General features: G+C 39.8%; 1 pseudogene; it reads left to right on the forward strand.

The window, feature by feature from the left end:
- Nucleotides 1-2530: 2530 nt before the first annotated feature.
- On the forward strand, nucleotides 2531-3012 carry LOC133212671 (ragulator complex protein LAMTOR2-like; annotated as a pseudogene).
- The last annotated feature ends 10468 nt before the right edge of the window (nucleotides 3013-13480 follow it).

Below are 13480 nucleotides of genomic sequence, written 5' to 3' on the forward strand. Positions count from 1 at the left end.
CAAATACCATCTCCTTCATCATGGAGCAAAGTATTCCATCCAAAAATTCCACAGAGTTTAAACTCTGTGAGTTGTTTTGGGTTTTGGTTTTGTGGTTTTTTGGTTTTGTTTCTTTTTTTCCCCAGAAAATCAACAAGTTCAGGGGCTGAAGGAGCAAATTCCAGAATTCTGTTAGACTTAGGTTCTGGTTTTGACACGGATTTAAGCTCATGCAAATTCTTTGTGTTATGATATTAAGTCTTAGGGATAGACCAGACTAGTGAAATTTCTTTAGGAAATACACAGTGGGATCCTATGCCATCCAAATGTGATTCTCAGTTATAGTAACTGCTATAGTGACCTTAAAAGGCCAGGACAAGCTGTTTAACAATACCTGGAATGTGTATTGGTTTTGTTCTACCGTGTGTTATCATGGCTGCTAACACTCAGTGAGGAGGTTGAGATTTTGGCAGAATAGGGGATATTAAAATCTTAATATGTATACTGAACTTCAGCCCTGACAGCTGCAGGACAGAGGAGTGAAGAACCAGACTTACTGCCACGCTACACATCTGAAAAAGAGAGGCTGTAAACAGCTTGGCAAACAGCTGCTCTTTTGCGTAAAGGCAGGTAGTGAGGGTTCATATTGTGTCAGAACTACTGACCTGTATCATGTCCAGAACAAGAACACGGATGGACCTGGACATGCACCTCCGGGTGCTCCTTTTTAAAAAGCCAGCTGTGTCAGGTTGTTATCTGCTGTTGGAATCCAGTCACCTGGAGCCAGCAACTTGCCTCCTAGTAGATGAGCTAGTTGATATGGTTGTGCTACTTTGAAAAGTTGAAACTGCAGTTTTGTTGACACAACAGTTTTAAAGCAAATTTGGTCTTGTTAGGTGTCTGTTGCAAAGCACTCCTTAAGACCCAAAATGGGCAACTGCAAATTTCTGAGTTTCTCCTTCTGTGATTGGGAGTTCCAGGTTTGAATCCTGGGTTTGAATGGGGCAGAGGATGAATGAAATAATGCTTAAGCTAGAACAGCATGCACAGCAATTGTTGACTTGCTGCTTCAGCTCCTCCATGAACTTATAAACTCAGGTTTATAACTGGAAAAATCTGAGGGTTTCATTCGCTGGAAGAGAAATTGTGCATTGCCAGCAGAAGGGGCTCCTTGTGCCCACATCAGTTTTGTTCCATTGTTTAGTGAGCTAGAAGATGATACTGCTATTTCAGAGGGCAGTGCATGACATTAATATTATTAATTCAATACAAACTTGGGCTGGGGAAAAATGGAAGTTGATTCTCCTTTCATCTTAGTAGTGGATAAAATAAGGACAGGAAAGGCAAAGAGAGGTGGATTCTTCTGGAGACCCTATAGCAGCTGGGGAAAACCTGGTATGCATGGGCAGAAGAACAGGCGTTGGATATGGCTTTTTCTGTCTGATTATCAGGTGATGCAAATGAAGGAATAAAAGGGGGAATATTGCCTCCTTTTTTAACCTTTGCTACTTGCCTGTCTCTTCATCTCCATCCATTGCTTCTTGCTTTGGTGCTCAGAAAAACAAGAACTCAGTTAGGAGAAAAGTTTAAAACATTTTGGAAGAAAATTGGAAGTGAAATCACAGAGGATAATAACATAGCTGAAGTTCAGATGAATATTTCATAAATGTATTTACAAGGGATGCTAAGCCTCTAAACACTAAAAATGATAGAAGCTATGTATGCTTCATCCTGTACAGATTCAGCAAAGAAAGTAATTTAATAAGCTAAGCTTATGTTAAAATTATAATCAATAAATGCCTATTACAAAAAGAGATTTATCCCTGGGTATTAAAAGAACAGAGCTGTAATTTGCATGCAAACTACATTCTTTGTTAACATTTTTCTCTTTTTAAGATTTGAAAGGGTTACATAGGAAACCTAGAAGAAAGCATGTCTGAGATGTTGTTCAAGGCAGAGAAGGAGAATGAGGAAGAATGTGAAGGAAATTATACGGCTTTAAGCATGACACTTATAACATACAAATAAAGAGAAGATATTCTGAAGGGCAGTGAGGAGCCAGTATGGGTTCAAAAATATTAGAACAGAAGATAGCATGATTTTTAATGATGAAGATCCTTCACAACTATAACTTTTTTATATTAATAATTAATTATTAGAATTATACCTTGATCCTGCATTCAGGGCCTTAAACAACAGGCTTATATGCCTGGCTAGAAGCCGCCTGACTTTACTGGGTTATGTTTTGGCTATATCTGTCAGGATAATCTGACTATACCGTCAGGTCTTCACTCCTTTGGTCTAATGTTTCTTTCCTAGCTCAAGAAAAAGAGCAGTGTGAGTTAGCACTGCAGGAGACAAGGGGAAGCCACAGGCATGGAGGTTTAGACTGGATACCTAATATGGAATGATTGCATCTCCAAAACATAGCAGACCTCTTCCAAACTAGATACAAGCTCTTTAGCATGTGATGACTTCTTCTGACAACACAGTCTGATCTCACTCTCTGAGACATTGATGATTGGTGCCCTTTTTTCCTGGAGTTGCGGCCATGCTCTGCCCTAAGGCCCTGATTCAGGTGGTGAGCCTGGCCAACAACGGTGGTGTCCAGAGCACTCTGCTTCTGAACAACGAGGGGTCCCTGCTTGCCTGCTTGGGCTATGGGGACACTGACGCGAGGGTCACTGTGGCCATCGTCAGGCACATCAGGATGGACTATGACAAGAATGGGCACCAGGCATTCAATTCAAGTTCATCCTCATGGACTACATGGAGGGGCCATCACGCAGGTGGCAAACCTGCTGCTCTGTATGTATACGAAGGAGGCAGTTGGATTTGGGATGCTGAAGGTCAAGATGCAGGAGGAGACACTCAAGCAAGTGGCCGCATCCTGACTGCAGGAGCAGAGCTCGAAGGTGCCACCACATGAAGGCTGGTGCGTTCAGAACCACCATCGATCCCAGACCTTGGGGTATCTTTACAAATAAGGTGTGGGGAGCAAAATAGCAATGGGAGGAATAAAAGTGTCTTTGATGTTATTTTTTTTATTTTTTTTCAATTGTTTAGTGTCCGGCTGGAGACCAGTAACGAGTGGTGTCCCTCAGGGATCCCTGTTGGGACCGGTCTTGTCCAACATCTTCGTGGCTGACATGGACAGTGGGATTGAGTGCACCCTCAGCAAGTTTGCCGATGACACCAAGCTGTGTGGTTCGGTTGATACGCTAGAGGGAAGGAATGCCATCCAGATGGACCTTGACACGCTTGTGAGGTGGGCTGATGCCAGCAATATGAAGTTTAACCTTGCCAAGTGCAAGGTCCTACACCTGGATCAAAGCAATCCCAGGCACAGCTACAGGCTGGGCAGAGAAGAGATTCAAAGCAGCCCTGCAGAAAAGGACTTGGAGCTATTGGTCGATAAGAAACTTAACCTGAGCCAGCAGTGTGCGCTCGCAGCCCAGAAAGCCAACCGTATCCTGGGCTGCATCAAAAGGAGTGTGACCAGCAGGTCGAAGGAGGTGATCCTGCCCCTCTACTCTGCTCTCTTGAGACCTCACTTGGAGTACTGTATGCAGTTCTGATGTCCTCAACTTAAAAAGGACACGGAACTGTTGGAACAAGTCCAGAGGAGGGCCACAAGAATGATCGGGGGACTGGAGCTCCTCTTGTATTAAGATAGGATGAGAAAGCCGGAGCTGTTCAGCTTGGAGAAAAGAAGGCTGCGTGGAGACCTCATAGCAGCCTTCCAGTATCTGAAGGGGGCCTATGGGTGGGAGGGACTCTTCATTAGGGACTGTAGTGATAGGACAAGGGGTAATGGGTTAAAACATAAACAGGGGAAGTTTAGATTGGATATAAGGAAGAAATTCTTTACTGTTAGGGTGGTGAGGCACTGGAATAGGTTGCCCAAGGAAGTTGTGAATGCTGCACCCCTGGCGGTTTTCAAGGCCAAGTTGGACAGAGCCTTGGGTGAGATGGTTTAGTGTGAGGTGTCCCTGCCCATGGCAGGGGGGTTGGAACTTGATGATCTTAAGGTCCTTTCCAACCCTAACTATTCTATGATTCTATGACCTTTTCAAATTATTCAACCTTAGATGTTTCTAATCTTCATTGCAGCAGAACTGAAAATCTGCTTTAAGTTACTGTCAGTGGTGGTATTTGCTGAAAGATTGAAGCATTTTGAACAATCACTTGCAATAGAGATTGATGCCCTTTTTCCTGGTGAAAGTTGGCAGAAAAATCTGAAGCATTGGTATTTGCACTTTTAAGTATTTAAATTAATTGTTTGGGACCTAAAAGTAGAGAATGTCTTGCTCTGATTTTTCTGGTTTTATAGAAGACCAAAGAGAGAAGATCTAGAAAATATTTTATTGTGGCAACTATATCTGCTGCTCTCTCCAAAAATCTTGAACTGCCCATGTAGGTTTAGGCCTTTGTGAGTTAGAAACTGCACTGATGAAGGTGATCGGTGGCTTCTTATTAAAGATAAATCAAAAGTAGATATCCAAGATAAATTTTCAGTATTTGTCCATTTTCTCTTTTATTGGCTTAATTGGCTACTCTGCCTAGCTGCCTCAGTGCAGAGGACTGAAACAATTTTTTGCATCTGAGAAATATCCAGAAAATGTAGTGGACATCTCTTAGATCCTTTGCTTTAGTAACCCGCTGGAGGTGTGTTAGGAAGTTAATGAGGAAAAGATGAGGTGGAACAGGTAGATAAAACCTGTATTTGCATTTCCATTGCTGCCATACCAATAAAGTCAGCTGCATGAATTCACAGGCTGAAAACAAAGAATGAAACTGGGTTATCGAACCTCCTCATACCCTTGAAAAAGCCCCAGAGAAACAATCCAGCCCTAATTGCCTCTGGACAGTGGAGAAGGTACAGTGATTGCTGAGAAAAGTTATCATCTGGATTATTCATTGTGGAGTGAGATGGAATTTTTGCATTATGAAATAAAAAAAGTTTAGGTAAATATTGCAAAATATATAAAAATTAATAGGAAATATAAGTAAACACATTCATCTATAGTATATATGTAATATAATGTGTAATAGGATAAATTAATATAGAATATCAATATTTGTAGACAATGAATAGTATGTTTCTCATAATGTGATTGTTTCACCACTGTTGAGTTTAACAGCTGAAGTCTATAAAGTGGTGCAAATCAAGGCCACATTCAGCCTTGTTGACACAGGCAATGCACAGATTTTGGGCATACACATCCAAGCAAGAAGGGGGTGTTGAGCACAGGAAAAGCTCAGGAGCTTAAATTTTGCAATTTTGCACAGAAATTTATCACAAAACAAATGTCTGCTTGCCAGAAACACGCTTTTTCTAGCAAAGTGTATGGATATGGCCCACTGTTTGTGTGCTGCGGGGAGATGGGGAAGAGGACAAAGTAATATAAAAGCAACAAAAAGATGTAACCAGAGGCTGTTTATAGTCCCCTTTGTGCTGCTAGAAGCCTGCTCCTCAGGGCCAGAGCTGAGGTGAAGGTAAACACTTCTTCGAGCAAAGGAGGCACTCAGAGGGCTCTTTGTGTTTAGACAGACAAACACTTTCTTTTTTTCCCACTAAGTTCTGGATTTTGGAGAATAACCTCCCATCAAAACACAAAACCAGACTTGCTTTCAGGGATTACACTTCTATGCAAAACTTTATACCTAACATCTGTGAGGATGAAGATGTTTCTTGTTCCCCTGCTCCCTCCCTGCCTCACTGGAATACCCTGGAGCAACATCCTAAGACCTTGCCATCTGCTCTGTGACAATAGTCCTCTCTCTTTCTATCTAAAAAACACAGTAATTCCAACCAGTTGGTGATTATCTGGCTTTGCTGTGGGACCTAGGAATTTCAGCCAGTGCTTTTTGTACAAAAAGCTGATTTAACTTCCCATTACAGTGAAAACATGGGAAGAAGTAGCAAAAATAGAGTAAGTGAACAGATTTGAAGCAAAGTTTCAAATGTTAGATATATATAAAATTGCCTAGGCTTGTGTGCCTCCATAGGATAGCAGAAATTGTTAATGATGGTAACCCTTGCCTTTTACAGGAACAGGCACGATTTGTTTATTTATTTAATAAACTGAGTCAGGAATATGTCATCAACTAATAAATAACTTTAAACATTGCTATGTTTGAAGTAAAAGACAGCTGGTTCAAAGAAACAATTACACAGCCACTGGGATTTAACTGACAAAAGAACTCCATAAGTAATTATGCTCTGAGAGTGTGAGAGGAAAGATTGCCCTTTAAAGGAGATAATGCCTTGATATTTTCCTCATGGCCTTTAACTGTAAAGCTAATAACATACACAAACTAAAGCGACCTGTATGTAACAGGCAGCAATGGGTCTCTTCCTCTTCCAGGTCTTCCATCCCCTCTGCACGCAGATACTTCCAGACAGCTTGGGGGTCAGTCTAAGCAGGTAGTGATTACAGCATCAGGCTCCTAGGTAATAAGATACATAGAATTTTTTTCTATGTTTAATGACACAGAAAGGGCTCCTCCATTTCCTTCTGTCCTCAACCCCTCTTTTTTACCTTATATTTAAAATTATTTTATTTAAAGACTACTAATTTTGTCTGACAAGTTGAGCTCAGCATCCACATAAGGAAAAGATGAGTCAGGCCTCTGTCTCATACTGATGTTTAATACAGAAATGTCTATGAAAGTAGTAGTTTTACTGTGCAGCATATGACAGTTCTGACAAATAGTAGGCAGAATTTGGGTGCTAATCGTGTTATGGTGGACTTTCACGTAATAGAATCATAGAATCATTTAGGTTGGAAAAGAACTTGAAGATCTAACTTATTTTCATGCCTTTATAAGTGAAAATCAAAATTCACATAACCAAATTACTTCTTTGTAAGGATGTTGCCCAGAGAAGCTGCAGATGCCCCATCTCCGGCAGCGTTCAAGGCCAGGTTGGATGGGACTTTGAGCAACATGGTCTAGTGAAAGGTGTCCCTGCCCATGGCAGGGGGTTGGAACTGAATGAGCTTTAGGGTCCCTTCCAACCCAGACCATTCTATAATTCTACAATTGTTGAGTCCAACCACAAACGTAACACAATATACGCATGGTAGAAAATTTACTGCATAAAGATCTATAGTGCAACATATGTGGTTATAAAACTATAGTAATTGAAACAGCACTTGCGGGTTTGGCACAGCATTCCTACCCATTATTCAGAGCACTCACAGACGTTTGGACCTATACATTCTCCACTGTTCAGACACTTCTGCAGGCAAACAGCTGAACAGATTGACATGAAACAAGAGAGAAGATGTACATGAGATATCTGGATGTTCAAGATTCTCTCTGAAAGGTGACCTGCTAGGTTTTATTCCATATGGCTAACTTCTTTAGAAGTGTATGCTTTCTCTCCATCAGGTAATCACTGTTCAGGATTCTTTGATATTTGAAATGTATCTTTGATGACTATCTACTGAGAGTTTTGCTATTTCTAATGCTCAGCTCACCATCAACTAAGAATATTTCCCATATAATATATTCATATGTGTTATAAGCAAACTGTGTATTCCATGTCATAAATAAATAGATTCTCATAGTTTGATATGTTTAATGCATATATTATTTCTTCAGCTATGCTGAAGGAGTGAATGCATGTTTTGGAGTTTATGTGTGAGAGACACCTCCTTCCTTCAGCATTTTTGGAAGAAATTATTAATATTTAAATTTCAAAACACTGGTTCTGAAATAATATTTACGATCAAGACCCAAAGGGTAAAAAGCCAATATTTTAATCTGGTTTGCATACAGTATGTCATCTTGATTATAAGTTTATTCAGTTTATCTGTCAACATCATGGTAATAAATAGCCATGTAAGGAAAAATATTCCTTGGAAATATTTTAGGGCGAGAGAGTTTTTTAATTACATTTTTATGTAACTGTAGTCAGATCTGGTAGAGTTACAGGGTAAGAACACATAATTCTCCAAATTATGCACCAAAATGTATCTGGTGACCTTGAGAGTATATCAGTTTGGAAAGCTTTATAGCAGACTTTAAATAGTTCTGTATTTTGAAATACATGGCAGTTCTCAGTAAAATATAACAAAATATGTGAAGCAAACATAAAATCAATGCTTCAAGTTTAATACTGTAAAAATGAATTTCTGTAACAAGATGTATAACAGACAGCTGTATGAAGCAGAACCAGGCTTCCCCTACACAGCTTTTTTTTAGCTTCTCAAACATAAAATGTTATAGCATTTTATATTACCTGTACTTAAAAATGGGTTTTCTTCAAACTGCTGAAGTAGCAAAACAGATTGTATTTACTACATTGTTTTTTTATTATTAAAAAAAGATTACAATTTATGTTGACTGGCCTAAGTAATAATAACCTGTTTTGTGGGCAGTAGAGGTGCTTACGTTTGTTACAGTGCTTTCCCCTTCAACCAGATGGGCAGTCGCAGACATTTGGGCATACATATTTCCCCCCGTTCATGCACATGGGATCACAGACACCTGCAGATATATACCAAAGGGAGAACATGGTAACTGGGAAATGAGGGAATACTTTACTAGAAACTTACTCGCTTCCCTTCAGAGGGTTGAACTGCTTGTAATTAAAACATGGAAAAGTAATTTGGATTTAAGAATCTGAGGCAGAGAGGCTTGATAGTTCCCACAAATCCTTCTGGAAAATGCTGCACCTTGTGTGGAAGCTCTAGTAAGAGGTCCCTCATCAGAAAAAAACAGATTATCATTAGTTACAATGATTCTAAGAAAAACAAGCAAAACAATTTCAGTGGTAGCTGTGGACAGATCAAATACTTGTTAGAGCATTTGCTTCCTGACTGGAAATGGTGTTCTCAGATGTTCATTCGGATAAGAAAAGACTTGAAGAGGATAGATTGGTTTCACATAATTTTGGGAATGTTTTTTGTATTCAACCAAACGTTAAGATCTGTTCCTCCATCAACTTTTTGCAGCATTGTTAGAGTACTTACGTCTGTATTTATTCATACAAATAAGATATGAAAGCCACGTTGTTCTTTTGACCACAGGAAGCTAAATGTTTCTTTGGTTTTTGTTAGATTTCACTAGAAATCTAATTGCTAATTTTTGTGTCTCAGATTAAGGCCTGTATTTATCAATGTAGTTGCTTTACAACAACCAACAGTAAATTCCCACTGTTATGGCAAGTCAAACATCTGCAATCCCAACTGATTGGATAGAGGTAGATGCTGCAGACAGGTACACAAATTCGTCATCTCCTGTTTCTCTCTGCCTGTTATAAGTGGAGGACCCATCAGAAACAGTGTAGTTTAGAAACATGGCAGTGCTGGTAGGATGAGAATGGACATTACTTGCCTTTTACATGGAAAAAAGCATTTGATAACAAAGCAAGCATCTGATAATGTGGGTGGAAGACAATAAAGCCACGTTACATAGCAAGTGGTTGGACTGGCTTACAAGAGCCATGTCAGCAGGCATCTGACACTGCAAGTTTGAGAACATGTTTGTGTTGAATGGCTTCCTCTGTGTTTAACACTTTATAGGCACAATGGAATTTTCTAGTGACTCATTACCAATACCGGTAATTGGCATGAATCCTACTTGCTTGCGGAGCTGGGTGGCTGCATAAAATCCAACTCTTCCTCACCAGGCAGCCGGCTCCTTGCTTCTGCAGGCACCAAGGGGGCTGACAACTAAAATGTAGCATTACAGTGCATTCATGAGCCTGAAGGTTGTGATGTCTTTTAGCAGTTGACATCGGCAGTTAACAGCAGATCTAATGCTACAGTAACTCTGGTTTTCAAGTCATCACTACCTACAATACTGAAACTACCACAGCACCCGCCCCCCCAGACCTTTACTGTAGAAGGTGGAATCATGTAGAGAGTCTCAAAACAGGAATGATTAAAAATAGCATGCAAAAATACAGCAGCTGTGTTTGATGGGAAAATAGCCTGTTTCTCTCTTAAGTATTATCAGGCATTTTTACATAAGTTGATATAGATTCCCTAATTATTCCTCTGATGCACTGAAATACTGCTTTTGTGGATCTTTGTGTCTTGGGTTACTCCTTCAATTCAGATGCTGCACAGGCAGCTTTTAGCACTGTTGCTGCTCTTGGTTGGCTGCTACGCTTGCATTTTGTTCTGTGCCAAGCCTCCTGGATCCCTCAGCATAGTGACCTGCCCTGAGGCAGGTCAGACTTATCCCCACTTATAAAAGCTGCTTGGATCCAAGCCCTGAAACTGTCATCCTCTTTTTCCTTCATTCTCCACCTCTCCTGGTCCATGCTGTGATCTTGGCCTCTGCTTACTAAGGCTAAAAGGGATCTACAGTTCTTGCTGAATTATCAAAAAGTGCTGCAACCACTAGTTAAAACTTAGATGAGTTCAAAGTATCACAGTATAACTGAAATAATTCAATCTTTTATTTTCCCTCTTCCTTTTTCTCTCCCTTTTGATCTCATGTCTCCAATAATGGACTTCTGACCTACAATCTTGTGTTGTATTTGATTCCCTGTTTTAATCTCAGATATTCAGAATTTAGAAAAGATGACCCCAAAACATAGAATTTGTTTATAGATTTCAAATGACCCCAGTACTAACCTTCTATCCCCAGATCAATTGAAAATCTAGAGATTTGATTTTGAGATCATATGAAACTTGGACAGTGCCTTCCCCCTGCTCCTTAAAACATAAAGCCAAGAAAAAGTAACTAGAAGCACAGTAGCACTTGTTCAAATGGGGGTTTCTCCTTTTTTTATTTTTTTTTTTTAACCATTACATTTTCTGTGAATTTTAAGCCTTGTACAGACAATTCCATTTTAAGATATTCCTCGTTGGTTTGTACTGGTAGATATTTTATACTGTAGAACAACCGACCCTTCCTTCAATTACAGGGAGTCAAACTAGTCTGGTTTTTCGTTAGCTTTTCTTTTTTAGTTTGTGTATAACTGGACTTGTACCAGCTCTGTTTGTATTGTAGTTCAGCAAAACTGTAGGCAGTAGGTGAAGTCTAGTCTTTGGTTGAGTAAAACGTATCAGTTCAAACTGACTTTCAGTTTGGGATCTATTTCTCTCTTTGTTCAGCTGCCTACAAAAAAAGTAACTGAAAATATAGCATGAACTTCCTTTACATTGTTTATTGGTCATGGCATCTCTCACTTTGGTGATAAACCCAAAGGAGTTCAATTCAGAATGAACAAAGGGAAGTATCAAACCTGTTCTGAACTGAGGGGGCACTTCTGCCTGCCTGCCCTCCAGGGCAGTTACTTTCTTTTCCTGCTAGGGGATTCAAGAGCACCTTCATGTAACAGAATGCAGTGTTATCTCTCCCCTTTTTCTCTCTGATATCTCCATCTTCTCCCTTTCTTTAACTTTCTTAAATACAATTCCATCTCAATACCCATCAGACGCACTTCAATGTTTGTTAATGATAACTAGTTTGGATCCTTTCTAGTCCCACTCCTTGGCCTCTGTGGAGGAGCTCCAATTTCAAAATAGCAAACAAAAATGTTACTGGCTCTCACAGGAAAACTAAATAAATTATCCGACACTAGGAGAGCAAATCGAATTATTGTAATCTTCCCAGGCACTGGCATGACTTTGAAAAGACTCACATTTGTTTTTTCCCCCTCCTCTTAAAATAGGCCTGGCATTTTGACCCAAAGACAGCAGTGGTCTGCTGGGTTTTCCACCTGTCTTACGAACTAGACCTAATGATAAGGATATAGGTACGTTTGTGTCATCTCTTTGTTGTAATTTGGTAGGGTGTACCACTGGGCATGGAGAGAGTCCTGTACTATCAACACATCTTGGATGCAAGCTTTCTAGCAGTCAGTATCACTAAAGCCTTAATCCCATTCCTCTTGCTGTCAGTGGTGATATCTCTATGCTTGTCAGTAAGAACTGACGAATAGAATTTCATATGCAATAAAGTTATTCAATTCTGTAGCACACCACAATTCTTTAAGGCCACCTCTTAAAACTAGAAAGGACTTCCATGGTCTTATGCTTTCCAAAATTGGTAAGTTAGATAAGGTGAGCCTATGTTGAAGGTGATAAGCAGATTAAAGAAAAAACATGATTATGTGTTGTATTTCAGGTGAGATTTTGATAAGGTAGCAAGTAGCTGCAGGTGTTAAGATAAAACACAGGTGTTGCATAGAACATCATACAAAATATACACAATTCTTCTGTGCACTGAAAGGCATTCACAAGTTTCTAAGTTTTCTATTTTATGTAGCAGCTATTTCTCTTTGATGACATTAATGCATTTTGACCTTACAATCACTTAGAATTTCCTGTGACACTTTTCATAGCTTGTCTTCTCTAGGCTGACTTTGCTCAGTGAAGTGCTTCTTGCAACTCTTTCTATCAACCTCCATGAAGCTCTATAGTTCAACTGTTCAGCCTTAACATCTGTAAGGTAGTCAGAATTCTTGCTTTATCAGAGAAAAGGAAGACCTTTCCTGCAAAATAAATATTTCCAGAGATTACCAAAATTCTAAGGAAAGAAAAACCCAAAAAACAAAAACCCCCAACAACCAATCAACACCTTAAATGTGGTACATTAAGCCAAGTAGGCCCTCCCACTGTAGGAGCACCATGTTCAGAGATGGACACCTACAGTTCCAGTGTCTTCCTCTGCCTGCCTTTACCATCGATTTACAGTAGCAGTTCCCCTAAATAATACACAGTATTAGGCAAAATATCTCTGCTATGCAAAGCTAAAAGGCAACAAAGTTAGGCACTGGGCATGCTTTTCTGTACTACACAAACTAATGAACTGAGAGTAATCTCTTGTTCTAACAAACAGCGGCAGTATTAGCCACTGGTATCTGCTGATCAGTTTACAGTGATAAAAGAAGCCAGACAGTTCTTTCAGACTTCCACTGCTTCTGTGAATTAGCAAACAAAAACTTTTCAGGTTGAACCTAAGTCACATTTTGATGCAAGTACCCCATAACACCTTTTCTCACTTGAAGTAGATAATAATAAGTAATGAAAAACTTGCAATTTTCGTGAAATGAGGCAGTCTACATCACCACCCTCATAAATTCAAAACAGAGAGAATATTAAATCTGGGTCCTATAATCCTGGCAGAAAGGGATCCTTTGCAGTGTTTCAGGAATATGCCTTGCTGCAGCTGAACATTCATGTCCTTTCCTCACCAGACTACAGAGGCCTGCCTCTTTCTGAATCACAAATTACCTGTCATCACGTACCCTGAGCCATGCTGCTGATGAGGAGACAGCATCACGCTGCACTACTGATTAGAAGATGTAGTTTTCAAGATTTTTTTTTATCTGCTCTGTAGAAGCTTGAGAAAATTGACTTACTTCTGGATGCCTTCTGCCTTTGGATGGAAGAGAGAAAATAGCCTCAAGCAGTAACATCTGTGTGGACCAGCTAAGGTAGTGCAAAAGGCAATAGCTTACTGACAAAGAATACAGGAATGTGGCCAGAAGAACACCTACTGTTGATATCTGCTTCAATATATCCTTTAA

Source organism: Neopsephotus bourkii, unplaced genomic scaffold (genome assembly GCF_033783945.1).
Source record: "Neopsephotus bourkii isolate Nb327-2 ecotype Australia unplaced genomic scaffold, CSIRO-AGI_Nbou_v1 NB_730, whole genome shotgun sequence".
In the NCBI taxonomy this organism is placed as follows: Eukaryota; Metazoa; Chordata; class Aves; order Psittaciformes; family Psittacidae; genus Neopsephotus; species Neopsephotus bourkii.